Source organism: Rhinopithecus roxellana, chromosome 9 (genome assembly GCF_007565055.1).
Source record: "Rhinopithecus roxellana isolate Shanxi Qingling chromosome 9, ASM756505v1, whole genome shotgun sequence".
Lineage (NCBI taxonomy): Eukaryota > Metazoa > Chordata > Mammalia > Primates > Cercopithecidae > Rhinopithecus > Rhinopithecus roxellana.
The window spans coordinates 38,519,035-38,538,969 of NC_044557.1; the positions used below are offsets into that span (position 1 = coordinate 38,519,035).

General features: G+C 43.1%; 1 protein-coding gene and 1 long non-coding RNA gene across 12 annotated transcripts in view; one reads left to right on the forward strand and one right to left on the reverse strand.

Annotated features, from left to right (window-relative positions):
- Positions 1-4,049: 4,049 nt before the first annotated feature.
- Positions 4,050-19,935, forward strand: part of DNAJC5B (DnaJ heat shock protein family (Hsp40) member C5 beta) — a 119,537-nt gene continuing 103,651 nt past the window's right edge. For 2 of the 3 annotated variants that reach the window (XM_030938004.1, XM_030938006.1), the window contains exons 1-2: positions 4,050-4,109; positions 14,878-15,052. The gene's annotated coding sequence lies outside the window, so the exon portion shown is untranslated. Of the gene's footprint in view, positions 4,110-14,877; positions 15,053-19,012; positions 19,109-19,935 lie in introns of those variants that run through there. The other variant, XM_030938005.1, reaches the window with a different exon arrangement.
- The window catches only part of LOC115899692, a 32,350-nt gene continuing 22,984 nt past the window's right edge, over positions 10,570-19,935 (reverse strand). For all 9 annotated transcript variants that reach the window (XR_004059319.1, XR_004059316.1, XR_004059323.1 and 6 more), the window contains 2 exons: positions 18,959-19,095; positions 10,570-10,688 (listed from right to left, as the gene is read on the reverse strand). This is a non-coding gene — a long non-coding RNA (uncharacterized LOC115899692). The remainder of the gene's footprint in view (positions 10,689-18,958; positions 19,096-19,935) is intronic.

Genomic DNA, 19,935 nt, shown 5'->3' on the forward strand with positions numbered 1-19,935 from the left:
GTGCTATAAAGGTATGGCTGCCTCCAGTTAGATTTCAAAGGATGCCTCAGAGACCTGTGGAGCCTAGACAGAGAACTGTCACAGGAGCAGGGGTGCCAAAGAGAGCCCCCACTAGAGAGATGCTTATTGGAGTTAAGAGGGGAGGGCCACTGTAGAAAGCTACCTCTAGGGCAGGGCTCAGTGGAGCCATGGGAACAGGGCTGCCCCCAAGACTCCAGACCTGTGGAGCCACCAGTGTGCAACACCCGCCTAAGAGAGCCACAGGCACCTGACTCTAACCTGTGAGCGCTTTAGTGTGTGTAGTGTCCAGCAAAGCCATGGAGACAAGGCTGCCAAGAGACTTGGAGGTTTAACCCCTGTCCCAGTGTGTCCAGAATCCAGGAAATGGTGTCTAAGAAGATTATTCTGTAGCCTCAAGATTTAATGTTGTTTGCCTTGTTGGGTTTTGGTCTTACTTGGAATCTGTTACCCCTTATTCTTTCCAATTTCTCCTTTTTGGAATAGAAATGTCCAAATTGTATTTTGGAAGCACATAACCTGTTTGGTTTTGCAGGCTCACAGCTGGAAGGAACTTTGTCTCAGGGTGAATTGTGCCTTGAGTATTATCTATATCTGATTTAGATGAGACTCTAGACTTTAAACTTTTGAGTTGATGCTGGAATGAGTTAAGACTTTGAGGAATGGAATGAATGTATTTTGCACGTGAGAGGGACATGAATTTAGGGGAGCCAGAGTGGAATGCTGTGGTTTGAATATGTCTCTTCCAAAATTCAGGAGTTGAAACTTAAGGGCAATGTGATAGTGTCAAGAGGTAGGGCCTTTAAGAGCTGATAGGGTCATGAGAGCGCTTCCTCTCATGAATGGGACTAAGGCCCTTATGGAAGAGGCTTCTGGCCAGGCATGGTGGCTCACGCCTATAATCCCAGCACTTTGGGAAGCTGAGGCAGGTGGATCACTTGAGGTCAGGAGTTTGAGACCACCTGGCTAACATGGCAAAACTCTGTCTCTACTAAAAGTACAAAAATTAGCCAGGTGTGGTGGCACATGCCTGTTGTCCCAGCTACTCAGGAGGCTAAGGCCAGAGAATCTCGCTTGAACCCAGGAGGTGGAGGTTGCAGTGAGCTGAGATCGCACCACTGTACTCCAGCCTGGGAGACAGAGTGAGACTCCATCTCAAAAATAATAATAATTATTAATTAATTAATTTAAAAAAAGAGGTTTCACACAGTGTTTGCTTCTCTTGCCCTTCTACCTTCTGCCATGTGAGGACACAGTGTTTCTCCCTTCTGGGGATGCAACAACAATGCACCATCCTGGAAGCAGAGAGCAGCCCTCACCAGACAACTGAACCAGTAGCACCTTGATTTTGGACTTCCTAGTCTCCAGAATTGTGAGAAAATAAATTTATGTTCTTTATAAATTACCCCATCTCGGGCATTTTGTTATAGCAGCATAAATATACTATATTAGGCCATTCTTGCATTGCTATAAAGAAATACCTGAGACTGGGTAATTTATAAAGAAAAGAGATTTAATTGCCTCACAGTTCTACAGGCCTCATGAGAAGCATGGTGCTGATGTCTGTTCAGCTTGTGCTGAGGCCTTAGGAAGCTTACAGTCATGGCAGTAAGTAAAGTAGGAGCATGTATTTCACATGGTGAAAGCAGGAACAAGAGAGAGAGTTGGCAGGGTGGTCCCACATAGTTCTAAATGACAAGATCTCGTGACAACTCACTCACTATCACAAGAATAGCACCAAGGGGATGGTGCTAATCCATTCATGAGAAATCTACCCCTGTGATTCAATCACCTCCCACCAGGACCCACCTCCAACATTAGGGTTTACAATTCAACATGAGATTTGGGTGGGGGCAAATATACAAATTATATCGCAGGCTGAGACAAACACTCTCTGATATGGTTTGGCTGTATCCCCACCCCAAATCTTATCTTGAATTGTACTCCCATAATTCCCACATGTTGTGGGAGGGACCTGGTGGGAGATAATTAAATCATGGAGATGGTTTCCCCCATACTGTTCTCATCATAGTGAATAAGTCTCATGAGATCTGATGGTTTTATCAGGGTTTCTGCTTTTGCATCTTCCTCATTCTCTCTTTGCCTGCTGTTATCCACATAAGATTTGACTTGCTCCTCTTTGCCTTCCACCATGATTGTGAGGCTTCCTGAGCCACGTGGAACTGTAAGTCCAGTTAAACCCCTTCTTTTGTAAATTGCCCAGTCTCAGGTATGTCTTTATCAGCAGCATGAAAATGGACTAATACAGTAAATTTGTACCAGTGAAGTGGGTTGTTGCTGAAGAGACACCCCAAAATCTGGAAGCGACTTTGGAACTGGGTAAGGGGCAGAGGTTGGAACAGTTTGGAGGGCTCAGAAGAAGACAAGAAAATGTGGGAAAGTTTGGAACTCCCTAGAGACTTGTTGAATGGCTTTGACGAAAATGCTGATAATGATATGGACAATGAAATCCAGGCTGAGTTGGTCTCAGATGGAGATGAGGAACTTACTGGGAACTAGAGCAAATGTGACTCTTGATATGTTTTAGCAAAGAGACTGGTGGCATTTTGCCCCTGCCCTAGAGATTTGTAGAACTTTGAACTTGAGAGAGATGATTTAGGATATCTGGCAGAAGAAATTTCTAAATAGCAAAGCATGCAAGATGTGACTTGGGTGCTGTTAAAAACATTCAGTATTAAAAGGGAAACAGAGCATAAAAGTTTAGAAAATTTGCAGCCTGACAATGAGGCAGAAATTTACATAAGTCAGGAGGCACAGAATGTTAATCCCTAAGACAATGGGGAAAATATTTCTAGGGCATGTCAGAGGTCTTCATGGCAGCTCCTCCCATCACAGGTCTGGAGGCATAGGAAGAAAAAGTGGTTTCATGGGTGAGGTCCGGCATCCCCGAGCTGTGTGCAGCCAAGGGACTTGATGCCCTGCGTTCCAGCTGCTCCAACCATGGCTGAAAGGGGCCAACATAGAGCTCAGGCCATGGCTTCAGATGGTGCAAGCCCCAAGCCTTGGCAGCTTCCATGTGGTGTTGAGCCTGTGGGTACACAGAAGTCAAGAATTGAGGTTTTGGAACCTCTGCCTAGATTTCAGAAGATGTATGGAAATGCCTGGATACCCAGGCAGAAGTTTGCTGCAGGGGTGGGGCTCTCATGGAGAACCTCTGCTAGGGCAGTGCAGAAGGGAAATGTGGGGTCAGAGCCTCCACACAGAGTCCCTACTGGGGCACTGCCTAGTGGAGCTGTGAGAAAAGGGCCCCCATCCCCCAGACTGTGAATGGTAGATCCACTGGCAGCTTGCACCATGCACTTGGAAAAGCCGCAGACTTTCAACACCAGTCCATGAGAGTGAGTGGGAGGGAGGCTGCACCCTGCAAAGCCACAGGGGTAGAGCTGCCCAAGACTACGGGAACCTACCTTTTCATCAGTGTGACCTGGATGTGTGACATGGAGTCAAAGGAGTTAACTTTGGAGCTCTAAGGTTTGACTGCCTCTCTGGATTTCAGATTTGCATGGGGCCTATAGCCCTTTTGTTTTGGCCAATTTCTCCCATTTGGAATGGCTCTATTTACCCAATGTCTGTATCCCCTTTGTATCTAGGAAATAACTAGCTTCCTTTTGATTTTACAGGCTCATGGGCGGAAGGGACTTGCCTTTCTCAGATGAGACTTTGGACTGTGGACTTTTGAGTTAGTGCCAAAATGAGTTAAGACTTTGGGGGACTGTTGGGAAGGCATGATTGGTTTTGAAATGTGAGGACATGAGATTTGGCAGGAACCAGGGTGGAATGATATGGTTTAGCTCTGTGTCCCCACCCAAATCTCATCTTGAATTGTACTCCCATAATTCCCACATGTTGTGGGAGGGTCCTGGTGGGAGATAATTGAATCATGGAGGCGGTTTTCCCCATACTGTTCTCATGGTAGTGAATAAGTCTCACGAGATCTCATGGTTTTATCAGGGGTTTCTGCTTTTGCAACTTCCTCATTCTCTCTTTGCCTGCTGCCATCCACGTATGATGTGACTTGCTCCTCTTTGCTTTCCATCATGATTGTGAGGCTTCTCCAGCCATGTGGAACTGTAAGTCCAATTAAACCTCTTTCCTTTGTAAATTGCCCAGTCTCAGGTATCTTTTTCAGCAGTGTGAAAATGGACTAATACACTCCCTATGCAAATTGTGTCCTAAGAGTGCAATTCATTTGCTGTTCTCTGGGAACAGCATATGTCACCATGTCTGGCTGACTCCTTTTCTTTCATCTCCTACCTTTCCTGATCCTACTAATCACTAGAGACCCTGCTCAAGTCTCACCATCTCCATCAGAACATCCCTGCTCCATCCAGGGGAAAGAAAACTTTCTGCCCCTGCTCTTCTGCTACTTATCAGAAAGCTGTTTACACATCTGTCAAGGCCAGCTTTTCATCACAACTAGTGATCTACATCAGTCTCCCTCATGAAACTGCAAGATCCTAAAGGGAAAGTCTCCTATATCCTGGACACACTGCCATAACCTACATGCCCACATGCACACCCACACTTGTGCTTGGCACTGGGCTTGTGTGTTTTTGATGGAAGGAATCTTGGGAGCTGTGGGAAGGAATGAGGACTTGACTCTCATTTTGTGTCCTCCCCCCACTTCACATACCCTCACTAGCTTTCTCCTTCTTCCCATGCCTCCTGTCTGCTCTTGGCTTTTCAGTGGTTGGTTATAAATATGATCACTTTTCTTATCCACATTGGGATAGATTTAAGATTGAACTTTGACTTTTAAAAGCATGTGCCTAAGACATTGAGCTTGTAAATCTACCCTGGTTAAACATGTGACAAGTGTTGTAAAGCAAATGTGACTGTATTTCCTTTTAGAAACTGATGTTCCTCATAAATGTCAGAACTGAAATCTTTTAGGGAATGACATTTTTGTAAGAACTTTTAGAAAAGTGTTGATTATTAAGCCACATTAGTCAAAGGTATATAGGATCAAACATCATTTGCCTATCCAAAGGGAGAGCTCAGCCTGACCTTGGCAGCTGTGGTTGCATTATAACTTCTTTTGTTCGGAGACATTTTGCTTTGAAAATGGTTTCCACTTCACTGTTCAGAAACAGAAGTAAAACTGTTCATAGAGTGGATTGAGGGTCAACGGGCTTTCCTTCTTTCTTTTTTGGTGTTAACCACAGATGTCTTTAACTGAACATGGCCTTTCTAAATGACCCTTTCAGTTTCTATAGCTACTACTTTGTGGACTAAAGTTCAACAGTTTGTGAGCTGGCCAATTTGACTTGGTAACCCCCTAAGCACACTGTGGAACAAAGTAAAAGACATAACATCTCTGTGAAGAGAGCTGCTGAAATTCAGGTAAACAACAAGCCCTGAGTTTTATGACGACCAGTTAATAGTACATCTGTTCCAGGCCCTAGTAATCAACCAAAATGCAGCTTCTAATTATTAAAGCCACCATCTTCGTTTGTCCAACTAGGTAAAAGAGAGAATGTTAACCTTTCTGTCACTTCCAGGACATCTAAAAAGCAATTCCCCCTCCCTCTTCTTTTCTCTATCAAACTAAGAAGGAGAAAGAAAAGAAGGAAGGAAAAAACCTGAATATTTTCTACAATCAAACAAGGGAAATTTTAACAACTTTTCAAGAATAAGTGTAATGTTTCCCAGACAAGAATCTTTAATACAGTTGAGCAAACCAGAAACTCTAAACTATTCCTCTTTTAGCACTCAGCCCCCATAATGACATATTATTGAATCCACATTTTGACACTAATTGTGATAATTTTTCTAGAAGCAAAATAGAGCAGCAGTACAACAGATGTGATGACATTCAAAGTGGTTGGGACATGTTGCCTGACAGAGGACCAAGAAGGAGCATTGAAGATGGTTTTGCAAGTTTAAGCCTAATGATTTGGAGAATGTGTAACCGAAGTAGGAAATCAACAGGGGAGCTAGTTTTATGAAGCAGTTGCTTAGTTCAAGTTTAGATGTTGGGTTTGAGGTAGAGATAGCAGTATGTTCAGTGGAGGCCTACGGGAACAGATAAAATGGAACCTACAAGATATTGGACATAAAGTATAATGCTGCTTCTGGTGCTGCTCCCTAAGATACGTTTTGCATAGGAAGTACAATGGTCTTTCTTAAAATAGGGTGTATAGAGTGTTTCAGAGAGCCAAATGATTATATATTTATGGTCTGTACTTGTCAAAAGTGAGGCCTGAAAATTTTGGGGGATTGGTAATAATGGCCCTGTATTAGTCATTTTTTTGCATCACTACGAAGAAGTACCTGAGGCTGAGAAATTTATAAAGAAAAGAGGTTTAATTGGCTCATGGTTCTGCAGGTTGTGCATGAAGCATGGTGCCAGCATCTGCTTCTGGTTGGGACCTCAGGAAGCTTCCAATCATGGCAGAAGATGAAGCAGTATCAGGTGTATCATGAGGTCAGAGTGGGAATAAGAGAGAGAAGGGGGAGGTCCCAGACTCTTTTAAACAACCAGATCTCGAATGAATTAACCAAGTGAGAACTCACTCATCACCATGGGGATGGCACTAAGCCATTCATGAAGAATCCACCCCCATGATCCATCACCTCCCACCAGGCCCCACCTCCATCACTGGGGATTGTATTGAGATTTGGAGGTAACAAACATCCAAAGCATATTAGTGCCCCAAAATAAGAAATTAACACTCCATGCCAGGAAGGATAAAAACACCCAGAAGTATACCCCCAAGCCAGGAAGAAGGGAATATAAGCTGGATAATGCTGATACAATTCCCACAACCACACTACGTGTTGCCACCGACTGTCTCTTTTTTTGAGACAGAGTCTCGCTCTGTCACCCAGGCTGGAGTACAGTGGCATCATCTCGGCTCACTGCAAGCTCTGCCTCCCAGATTCACGCCATTCTCCTGCCTCAGCCTCTCAAGTAGCTGAGACTATAGGCGCCCACCACCACACCTGGTTAATTTTTTGTATGTTTAATAGAGACAGGGTTTCACCGTGTTAGCCAGGATGGTCTTGATCTTGTGACCTCATGATCCACCTGCCTCGGCCTCCCAAAGTGCTGGGATTACAGGCGTGAGCCACCACGCCTGGCCAGGTGTTGCCACCAACTTCTGAGTGAGAAAGAAGCAGCATATCCAGAATCACCTACATATTTACATCCAAGTTACTTGTTTAATAAACTAGATGTAGCTGTCATTCCCAACAAATCCTTTGCCACATCCCTAAGTTAAGGAACCTATCTATAAATTATGTGAAGCTTGTGTTGCACTAGGGTTGATCCCATGCATGTCATCATTCAGCTGGAGGTTGAGAAGGTAAGGTTTTCAGAAGTAAAGGGAATATCTATGTTTCTCACATTTTCTGCATGGAGTATAATGCGTTTATTCAAAAACACACAATTACTGAAAAAAGTTATTAACAAGAAAAACTTTCTGAGCCCACAAAATAAAAATATGCTTAAATCTAAAAAAAATGTTAGGAGGATAGAACAAGGTGAATGCAATCCTCCTTGTAATAGTATAGTTTTATTAAGTCAGTGTGAGCATCTGGCCTTCTTTCCAAGGGTTTCATCTCCTCAGAGAGAGTTTATCTGTACACCAGGTTGCCCAGACAGCTGAGAAACAAGCAATAGGCTTCAAATACTGGAACTAATTATATGAATGCCAGCTACCAGATTTCTTTCTCTCTCTCTTTCTTTCTTCCTCTTCTTTTCTGTCTTTCTTTCTTGTTTCTGGGCGGCGGGAGGTGGGCGGAGGGACGGACGGGCGGGGGGAGGAGGGGCGGGGAGGGAGGGAGGGCGGGAGGGACGGGAGGCTGAGAGGGACGGGAGGAAGACAGGAAGCAAGGAAGAAGGGAGGAGGAAGGGAGGAAGAAACGGAAGAAAGGAAGAAGGAAAGGGAGAAGGACGAGGAAGACTTCGGACCCCTAAGGAACTTGGAAGAAGGAAGGAGGAAGGAGGAAGGGTCATTAAGGTTCCTAGTTGCTTACTCCTTTTCCTTTTCCTTCCTTCTTCTTCCTTCCTTCCATCCTTCCTTCATTCCTTCTTCCTTCCTTCCTTCCTTCCTTCTCCTTCCTTCCTTCCTTCCTTCCTTCTTTCTTCCTTCCTTCCTTCCTTTTTCCTTTCCCTTCCTTCTTCCTTCCTTGCCGTCCTTTCCTTCTCCTCCCTCCCTCCCTCCCTCCCTTCCTTTCTTTTTTTTTTTTTTTTTGGGGTCTGGCTCTGTTGCCCAGACCAGAGTGCAGTGGCGTGATCCTGGTTCACTGCAACTTCCACCTCCCAGGTTCAAGAGATTCTCCTGCCTCAGCCTCCCAAGTAGCTGGGATTACAGGCACATGCCACCACACCCAGCCAATTTCTTGTATTTTTAGTAGAGACGGGGTTTCACCATGTTGGCCAGGCTGGTCTCAAACTCCTGACCTCAGGTAATCCACCCGCCTCAGCCTCTCAAAGTGCTGGGATTACAGATGTGAGCCACGGTGCCTGGCCCAGCTACCAGATTTCTTTTATCTTTTATAAAATATATATAAGGCCCCGAGCCCAGCATTCACATTCTACTTTGGCTTACGTTTTGAATACTGCTGTCCTTTCACAGACAAGGATGGTTACGAATGTATACTAGGTATGTTCATGTATGGAGTTACACGATTCACTGCTCATACAAAAGGTGTATGACCTATGTATCCATGTACAGGGAAGAAAGTATAAGTGTGCCTCTTTTAAAAACATCAATAGATAAAGAGCTACTCAAGGAAAAAGATCCTCCAAAACAAACAACAATCATGAAAAATCTTGATTATTCACATTTGAATTAAAATGAAGACCAAATGTTTTGGATTTTTCTAGACACTCTCCTGCAAGAAAAAAACACATTCGAAGTCCGCCTGATCTGAAAGATTTACTGAAAATGTCATTGCTTTGTGCTCTGGCACTTTCTACAATGAGGGTACTTGTCAGTACTCAGCAGAAGGCTGAGGAAAGAGGGTGCAGATGAAAGCGGCAACTGGCAGTGCGGACAAGAACGATGGTGCCAGGAGACCCCTGGGAGGTGAGGAGGGCACAGTGCTGGAAGGCAGATGGGGTCCAATTCAGGTAATGAGTCAGGAACCAGGCGATCCAACTCAACGAGTAGGCATCACCCAAATTCTGTGGTGAGCAATGCGGTTCAGTCCTGCCTTTGCCTTTTCAACTTGTGGCCTGAGCACAACAGAAAAATGGAGATGCTGTCCTTTGGCCCTGACAATAATGCTTGAAAACTCTCCACACCAAACCTTGAGTGCAGTGGCCAAGACACAGGCTGTTTCAGCTCCTTTCTTGTCATGGCTGTCTGCTGCCTTTCACATAGGCCCCTTGCAGATGCCTGAGGTACTTGGCTAGAATTCCCACCTCCGAGGGCACAAACCTGGTGGTTTGTGGACCCCTTGGTCTGCTTGTCTGCTCCCCTGCCTCCTCCTCTCCCTCCTCTGAGGCTGGAGCCCACCTGCCCACGAGGCTCTCCTGCTCCTCCACTAGTGCTCTCCCATCTCTCTTTCTGACTGAATTCTCAATCCTGACTCCTAAATCTACCCATGCTGAATTATGAAAATGAAGATTGTGAGGTATCGCAAATTCTTCAACACTCTACATTCCTTGGAGGTGGGAATGTGTCTGTCTGTAATGTTCGCCACATGTGCCTAGTCCCTAACAGTGTCTACATGTGCCTGGCATGGAGGAAACACTAACAAAAGAATGAAAAATTAAAGTGAGTTGGTTATGTAGTATTTATAGAGAGTAGGAAATTTGGATTTTTTTTTTTTTTTTTTTTTTTTTTTTGAGACTAGGTCTCACCCTATCACCCAGGCTGGAGTGCAGTGGCTCAATCACAGCTCACTGCAGCCTTGACCTTCTAGGCTCAAGTGATTCTCCCACCTCAGCCTCCTGGGTAGCTGGGACCAGAGGCATGCTCACCATGCCCAGCTAATTTTTGTATTTTTTTTGTAGAGACTGGATTTCACCATGTTGCCCAGGCTGGTCTTGAACTCCTGAGCTCAAGCAATCCACCTGCCTCAGCCTCCCAAAGTGGAGGGATTACAGATGTAAGCCACTGTGCCTGGATGGAAACTTGGGTTTTTTTTGTTTTGTTTTGTTTTGTTTTTGAGACGGAGTCTCGCTCTGTCACCCAGGCTGGAGTGCAGTGGCTCACTGCAAGCTCTGCCTCCCGGGTTTACGCCATTCTCCTGCCTCAGCCTCCCCAGTAGCTGGGACTACAGGCACCCGCCACCTGGCCCGGCTAGTTTTTTTTGCATTTTTTAGTAGAGACGGGGTTTCACCAGGTTAGCCAGGATGGTCTCGATCTCCTGACCTCGTGATCCACCCGTCTCGGCCTCCCAAAGTGCTGGGATTACAGGCTTGAGCCACCGCGCCCGGCCGAAACTTGGGTTTTTAACATAGATTGAAACAAAAACATTTTTCTGCTTAATGAGAAAATTAAAAGAATGAAAAACTATGAAAAATAAAAAGAATGAAAAACCACACTTATGGTTGATTGAGATTTAAATCCCAAGTATTTCATCCTCAAGTTCCCTCAAATATGCCAAGCAGGCTCACACTTCGAGGCCTTTGTGTTTGCTGTTCTCTCTGTCTGGAATGTCCTTCCATCAATTCTCCACATAGCTCCTGTATTCTGCAACGAAGAAAAGAGAACACATATACACTGTTGGTGGGAAGGTAAATTAATATCACCACTATGGAAAAGAAAACAGTGTGGAGATTTCTCAAAGAACTAAAAATAAAACTACCATTTTATCCAGCAATCCCACTACTGGGTATCTACTCAAAAGAAATCAGCATATAAAAGAGATACCCACACTCATATGTTTATTGCAGCACTATTCACCATAGAAAAGATATAAAATCAACCTAAGTGTCCACCAGTAGACGATTGGATAAAGAAAATGTGGAATATACATATAAATTCCATGGAATACTATTCAGCCACAAAAAGAGTGAAATCATGTCTTTTGCATCAACATGTATGGAACTGGAGGTCATTATCTTAAGTAACTCAGAAACAGAAAGTCAAAATACTGCATGTTCTCACTTATAAGTGGGAGGTAAATAATGTGTGCACATAGACCCAGAGACTGGAATAATAGACTTTGGAGACTCAGAAATGTGGGAAGGTGAAAGCAGGATGATGGATGAGAAATTACTTAATGGGTACAAGGTACACTATTTGGGTGATGGTTACACCAAAAGGCCAGACTTCACCACTCCACAGCATATCCATGTCACAAAACTGCACTTGTATCCCCAAATCTATAAAAATAACGTTTATTTGTTTGTTTTTGTTTTTTTTTTCTTTTGGGACACAGTCTTGCTCTGTCGCCCAGGTTGGAGTGCAGTGGTGGGATCTCAGCTCACTACAAGCTCTGCCTCGCAGCTTCAGGCCATTCTCCTGCCTCAGTCTCCCGAGTAGCTGGGACTACAGGTGCCCGCCACCATGGCCAGCTAATTTTTTTGTATTTTTTTTTAGTAGAGACGGGGTTTCACCATGTTAGCCAGGATGGTCTTGATCTCCTAAAAATATATATTTTTTTAATTTTGAAAGAAAATAGCCTGGTATATTTAATTTTATTGGACTTAAATACAAACTGACCTTCTGTTTATAAACATTGTGACATGGGGGTACATATTCCTCATTTTAATATACCCTTTTGATCCTCATTAACCTATTCTAAAATATGTTACTGCTTACTTACTCCACAATATTTTATCTGTGGGCTAAATAAGATAGAACATCTGCCTCCTAGGTACAGAGAATGAATCATAAAACTACATACTTAGGTTATGTGCAGCAAAAGCAGGGGTCTTCATACACACTCATGCTTAATCTTTAAATGCATCTCCTAGTGGGGCTTTTGACACTCAAATAGCCAAAGTGCATTTATGAGTTAATGCTTTTAAAGCAGCTCACTACTCATTCATGGAGAGTTCTATTGAAACTTGTTTTTTTCAAATCTAATGGGAAGTTTCAAGCCTACACCATGGGAAAGCATACACCGAATTTGGGGATTTATCGTGGTATCATATGTTAGACAACAGATTCTAGTCTTTGACTTCCCTGCTAAGCCAAAGAACCCTGAAAAGTATAAACACACTTGTCATTCCTGGGAGGTCGCTGTTCACCATGGATATAAAAGGTTTATAAACAAAGATCAGGATAATCAGAGCAAGGGTAGTGAGGGGTCAGGTCTGGGAAGTGATGATGATCTAGAATGCCCAGGGAAAATGGCATGGGTCACTGAACAGGGGCTGGGTCCACAGAGTATTTTTAGTGTCCCAAGCAAGATTAAAACTTTTATCTTTAGTTGTGAAAACATAAGGCAGAATCTCCTGCTGTTTCTTCTCAAGGAAGAACTGTTACTAAAGCTCTACAGAGAAGCCTAAGACCTCTCCCTCTCTTACCAGAAGCTAAATGTAACAAATAAGAACCCTGGTCTGTGGTCAGAAAACCACTGCCTTGGCTGGAAGAGAGTTACTCAACTTCTCTGAGCCTTGGTTTCCTTACTTGCTAAATAGAATAATAATAAATATCATAGGTTGCCATAAATATTAAATGAAACCTGCTGCGGTGGCTCATGCCTGTAAGCCCAACACTTGAGAGGCTGAGGTGGGAGAATTGCTTGAGCTCAGGAGTTCAAGACCAGCCTGGGCAACATAGAGAGATCACACCTCTAATAAAAATGAAAAATTAATCAGGCGTGGTGATGTGTGTCTGTGGTTCCAGCTATTCAGGAGGCTGAAGCAGGAGGATTGCTTGAGCCCAGGAGGTCAAGGCTGCAGTGAGCCACTGCACTCCAGCCTGGGTGACAGAGTGACACTCTGTCTCAAAATGAAACCAAAAAACAAAACCAAATGAAGCCCTCAAAAATATTAAACAAGATAAAGTACATAAAGTGATAAGCTTGGGATTTGTGATTTAGTAAGTACTCAAGAAGCTCATATTAATCTTTATTTCTTCCACATTCTTCCTGTTTCCTTACTCCCCTCTGCTTCGTTTCTCTTTCCTTTGTTTTTCTCTCACTGTAGAGCCTGATTGTAATGATAATGATTGTTTGTAAGTATTTATTGAACATCAATCCATTATCATTAAATAATAGTTCAGGAGAGTCAAAATGTATGTGAGGATTTACTAAACAACTCTCAGAAGCAATGGGCTAGGAGATACAGGTCAGAGACTGTGTGTTTGGTCCCCCCGATGGGTGCACACTCCCACAGTGATGCAATGCAGGGTGTTATTTCCATAGTGGGGGGCAACATCGCTTTTGGGTGGCTGAAGGTGGCTGGCCTTGATAAAAAGTAAAGGCCTACAGTAGTCGGAAGGCCAGCTCCCATTTGGAAGCCACAGGTTCCTGGGTAAATTTTTTCTAGAGAGGGGACGTGGGAAGAGACTAGTTTTCCTGCTTCTTAGAGTCCCTGAGACACTGGAAAACAGGCTTTGTGAACTCTGAAGAGGCAACTCTCTCAGGGCTGTTGCTAAGAAGAGGGCATACCTGGCAAATGACTGTCCCCCAGAGGCGTTTGGATCCATTATAGCTGGACAGGGAGCTGGGGAGGCTGCTTCATGAGCCCTCTCTCTGCTCTTTTCCCTGCTCATGCCTTTGTCTTACCTTATCTGCTCTCTGCCCCTGGCCATACCCTTCACAGGACTACCACTTCTTGCCTCCACGTGTCTCTACTTCAGTCATGCTGAAATCCTTCCAGTTTCCTAAAAGGCTTTATTTATTTATTTATTATTTATTTATTTATTTATTTAGAGACAAGATCTTGCTCTGTCATCCAGGCTGGAGTGCATGGCATGATCTCACTACAACCTCCACCTCCCGGGCTCAAGCAATCTTCCCATCTCAGCCTCCTGAGTAGTTGGAATTACAGGTGCGCACCTCCATGCCTGGCTAAGTTTTTGTATTTTTTGTAGAGATGTGGTTTTGCCATGTTGCCCAGGCTGGTCTCTAACTCCTGAGCCCAAGCGATCTGCCCTCCTTGGCCTCCCAAAATGCTGGGATTACAGGCTTGAGCCACTGCACCTGGCCATCTTCTTTATTTATGGTAGGCAGAGCTGCTGCTTCTGCCTTTAATATTCTTTTTGGCCTATCTTCTATTTGTTCTCAAGACCCACCTCTGTGTAGTCTCCCTTCATCCCCATCCCTTCCACAAGGTGCCCCTGTGGTGTGCATGGTCTTGGTACTGTGGCCTTGTGGCCCTCATCAGTCAGTGTGTAATTGCTAGGACCTCTCACTCTCCTGGAAGTCTGTTGAGAGTAGAGATGGTATTCATTTCTCTCATCTCTGTGTCCCTAACACACAGCACCGTGTCTGATGCATAGAAAGTGCTTAGTAAGTGTTGGTGCAGTAAATTAGTAAGAATCTCCATCCTCCCTACATCCTCCATCTGAAAGTGAGCTGTGATGACTTCCCCCAAATAATTAAGTTGTGTTTAAAAAGCACACACTTGGCTGGGTGTGGTGGCTCACACCTGTAATTCCAGCACTTTGGGAGGCTAAGGCAGGTGGATCACTTGAGGTCAGGAGTTCCAGAGCAACTTGACCAACATGGTGAAACCCTGTCTCTACCAAAAACACAAAAAAGTAGCCAGGCATCGTTGTGAGCTCCTGTTACCCCAGCTACTTAGGTGGCTGGGGCAGGAGAATAGCTTGAACCCTGGGAGGTGGAGGTTGCAGTGAGCCGAGATTGCACCATTGCACTCCAGCCTGGACGACAAGAGTGAGACTCTGTCTCAAAAAAGAAAAAGAAAAAGAAAAAAAAAAATGAAAAAAGAAAAAGCATATATACTTTCACATTTCTCCTTAGGTTTTGGAAAGATTCATGTCTATTTGGCAATGAAGATTTTGTAAGGAGACTCAGCTCCTTGAAGGAAAGGGGCCATGCATAATTTAAAAGACATTAATGATTTTGATCTGTGGTGATTGCCACATCTGTCCTCATACTCTGCTTGTGGATAATACAAGTATCCTTCACTACTTAGGTAAGTGGTACAACTTTTTTAAATGACTAAAAATAACCTTATATTACCTTGTATTCTGTCAGATGAAATAATTTTTAAAGGTTATTCTGACCAAGCAAAACAAGTAAGATGAATTTGATTCACTTACTCTCTGTCCTCTAACAGGGGAGGACCAACTCCTATGTTCCTATTTCTCCACATCCTCTCCAGCACCTGTTGTTTCCTGACTTTTTAATGATCACCATTCTAACTGGTATAAGATGGTATCTCATTATGGTTTTGATTTGCATTTCTCTGATGGCCAGTGATGATGAGCATTTTTTCATGTGTCTGTTGGCTGCATAAATGTCTTCTTTTGAGAAGTGTCTGTTCATATATTTGCCCACTTTTTGATGGGGTTGTTTGATTTTTTTCTTGTAAATTTAAGTTCTTTGTAGATTCTGGATATTAGCCCTTTGTCAGATGGGTAGATTGTAAAAATTTTCTTCCATTCTATAGGTTGCCTGTTCACTCTGATGGTAGTTTCTTTTGCTGTGCAGAAGCTCTTTAGTTTAATTAGATCCCACTTCTCAATTTTGGCTTTTGTTGCTGTTGCTTTTGGTGTTTTAGACATGAAGTCCTTGCCCATGTCTATGTCCTGGATGGTATTGCCTAGGTTTTCTTCTAGGGTTTTTATGGTTTTAGGTCTGACATTTAAGTCTTTAATCCATCTTGAATTAATTTTTGTGTAAGGTGTAAGGAAGGGATCCAGTTTTAGCTTTCTACATATGGCTAGCCAGTTTTCCCAGCACCATTTATTAAATAGGGAATCCTTTCCCCTTTTCTTGTTTTTGTCAGGTTTGTCAAAGATCAGATGGTTGGAGATGTGTGGTATTATTTATGAGGGTTCTGTTCTGTTCCATTCGTCTACATCTCTGTTTTGGTACCAGTGCCATACTGTTTTGGCTACTGTAGCCTTGTAGTATAGTTTGAAGTCAGGTAGTGCAATGCCTCCAGCTTTGTTCTTTTGGCTTAGAATTATCTTGGCAATGCAGGGTCTTTTTTGGTTCCATATGAACTTTAAAGTAGTTTTTTCCAATTCTGTGAAGAAAGTCATTGGTAGCTTAATGGGGATGGCATTGAATCTATAAATTACCTTGGGCAGTATGGCTATTTTCACGATATTGATTCTTCCTATCCATGAGCATGAAATGTTCTTCCATTTGTTTGTGTCCTCTTTTATTTTGTTGAGCAGTGGTTCATAATTCTCCTTGAAGAGGTCCTTCACATCCCTTGTAAGTTGGATTCCTAGGTATTTTATTCTCTTTGAAGCAACTGTGAATGGGAGTTCACTCATGATTTGGCTCTCTGTTTGTCTGTTACTGGTGTATAGTAATGCTTGTGACTTTTGCACACCGATTTTGTATCCTGAGACTTTGCTGAAGTTGCTTATCAGCTTAAGGAGATTTTGGGCTGAGACGATGGGGTTTTCTAAATATATAGTCATATCATCTGCAAACAGGGACAATTTGACTTCCTCTTTTCCTAATTGCATACCCTTTATTTCTTTCTCCTGACTGATTGCCCTGGCCAGAACTTCCAACACTATGTTGAATAGGCGTGGTGAGAGAGGGCATCCCTGTCTTGTGCCAGATTTCAACGGGAATGCTTCCAGTTTTTGCCCATTCAGTATGATATTGGCTGTGGGTTTGTCATAAATAACTTATTATTTTGAGATATGTCCCATCAATACCTAATTCATTGAGAGGTTTTAGCATGAAGGGCTGTTGAAGTTTGTCAAAGGCCTTTTCTGCATCTATTGAGATAATCGTGTGGTTTTTGTCTTTGATTCTGTTTTGCATTGATATTCTTCAGGGATATTGGTCTAAAATTCTTCTTCTGTTGTGTCTCTGCCAGGCTTTGGTATCAAGATGATGCTGGCATCATAAAATGAATTAGGGAGGATTTCGTCTTTTTCTATTGATTGGAATAGTTTCAGAAGGAGTGATACCAGCTCCTCTTGGTACCTCTGGTAGAATTCGGCTGTGAATCTCTCTGGTCCTGGACTTTTTTTGGTTGGTAGGCTCTTAATTATTGCCTCAATTTCAAAGCCTGTTATTGGTCTATTCAGGGATTCAACTTCTTCCTGGTTTAGTCTTGGGAGAGTGTATGTGTCCAGGAATTTATCCATTTCTTCTAGATTTTCTAGTTTATTTGTATAGAGGTATTTATAGTATTCTCTGATGGTAGTTTGTATTTCTGTGGGGTCAGTGGTGATATCCCCTTTATCATTTTTTATCGATGCTAGGAAGAGACTGCATCAACGAATGAGCAAAATAACCAGCTAACATCATAATGACAGGATCATATTCACACATAACAATATTAACCTTAAATGTAAATGGGCTCAATGCTCCAATTAAAAGACACTGGCAAATTGGATAAAGAGTCAACACCTGTCAGTGTGCTGTATTCAGGAGACCCATCTCACATGCAGAGACACACATAGGCTCAAAATAAAGGGATAGAGGAAGATCTGCCAAACAAATGGAAAACAAAGAAAAGCAGGGGTTGCAATCCTAGTCTCTTTGATAAAACAGACTTTAAACCAACAAAGATCATCAGAAGAGACAAAGAAGGCCATTACATAATGGTAAAGGGATCAATTCAACAAGAAGAACTAACTATCCTAAATATATATGCACCCAATACAGGAGCACACAGATTCATAAAGCAAGTCCTTAGAGACCTACAAAGAGACTTAGACTCCCACACAATAACAATGGGAGACTTTAACACCCCACTGTCAACATTAGACAGATCCATGAGACAGAAAGTTAACAAGAATATCCAGGAATTGAACTCAGCTCTGCACCAAGCAGACCTAATAGACATCTACAGAACTCTCCACCCCAAATCAACAGAATATACATTGTTTTCAGCACTACATCGTACTTATTCCAAAATTGACCACATAATTGAAAGTAAAGCACTCCTCAGCAAATGTAAACGAACAGAAATTATAACAAACTGTCTCTCAGACCACAGTGCAATCAAACTAGAACTCAGGATTAAGAAACTCACTAAAAACCGCTCAACTACATGGAAACTGAACAACCTACTCCTGAATGACTACTGGGTACATAACGAGATGAAGGCAGAAATAAAGATGTTCTTTGAAACCAATGAGAACAAAGATACAACATACCAGAATCGCTGGGACACATTTAAAGCAGTGTGTAGAGGGAAATTTATAGCACTAAATACCCACAAGAGAAAACAGGAACGATCTAAAATTGACACCCTAACATCACAATTAAAAGAACTAGAGAAGCAAGAGTAAACACATTCAAAAGGTAGCAGAAGGCAAGAAATAGCTAAGATCAGAGCAGAACTGAAGGAGATAGAGACACAAAAAATCCTCCAAAAAAATCAATGAATCCAGGAGCTGGTGTTTTGAAAAGATCAACAAAATTGACTAGACCACTAGCAAGACTAATAAAGAAAAAAAGAGAGAAGAATCAAATAAACGCAATAAAAAATGATAAAGGAGGCTTCCAGGCCACTTTGTTTACCTACTCAGGCCTCAGCAATGGCGGATGCCCCTCTCCCAGTCTCACTGCCACCTTGCAGTTCGATCTCAGACTGCCATGCTAGCAGTGAACAAGGCTCCATGGGCGTGGGACCCTCCGAGCCAGGCGTGGGATATAATCTCCTGGTGTGCCATTTGTTAAGACCATTGGAAAAGCACAGTATTAGGGTGGGAGTGACCTGATTTTCCAGGTTGCTATCTGTCATGGCTTCCCTTGGCTAGGAAAAGGAATTCCCTGACCCCTTGCGCTTCCCGGGTGATTTGATATCTCGCCCTGCTTTGACTCATGGTCCATAGGCCGCACCCACTGTCCTGTACCCACTGTCCGACAAGCCCCAGTGAGATGAACCCAGTACCTCAGTTGGAAATGCAGAAATCCCCCATCTTCTGCGTCGCTCACACTGGGAACTGTAGACTGGAGGTGTTCTTATTCGGCCATCTTGGAACCTCCTTCCTTATCCATCTTTAGAGCAGAACTGCCATCAAAGAAAACCTGCCCAAACCCAGTAAGTGCTGTTAAAATAGTTATTTATTTATTTATTTATTTATTTATTTATTTATTTATATTTGCTTGGGTTTCTTTAACATTTTGAATGAATATATAGACCATAGAAACCCTTAAAACCCCATCTCTTTCCTGTTTACTTCTCTCTCATCACAAACTGCTCCTCCAACACTCCTACACGTTTTGCAAAGCCTTCTTCTAGTCCTAGCCCCTACATCTCCTGTCTCTACCTCCTTCTCACTTTCTCCTTATTCTATATCTTGCAATCTGCAAAGATTTCAAAGAAGAAATCTTTGGAAATGTTTGAAAAGAAGATTTCCAGTCTGGTGAGGCAAGAAGAGGCTTTCTGAAGAGTGAGAAAGGAGAAGAAATGAAGCCAGCAAAGTCAGGATTCTTCTAGAGGCCAGGAGTTGGGGAAAGGTTGGAAGGGTTCTCGCATTAATGTTTTTGTTCCTGTCACAGTGGACTAAAAAACCGGGGTGATCTTCTAAAGTCATGCATGCAAAGAGGTTTAGCAGAGAGCAAAGACCCTTGTACCTGGAAGTGGATGGCAGCCAAACGAAAGAAGGTTCTGATCAGTGGGTGAAAGGTATTGCCCAGAGACATTCGCTGAGCTGCAGAGAATAGCCGAAGCAGCTTGTACAAGTTCTAGTGGTCTCTAGCACAGAGGAAAGGAGCCGCTAAAGTGCTAATGAGGCCTGGACATCATTGGAAGAAGGTATAGAGTGAGAAGAAAACAAGAGTCAGGACACACGCTTAGGGAGCAAGTGGAAAAAAAGAGTCAATGAAAGATTCTGATGAGAAACTGTCAGGGATGTGGACGAGGAC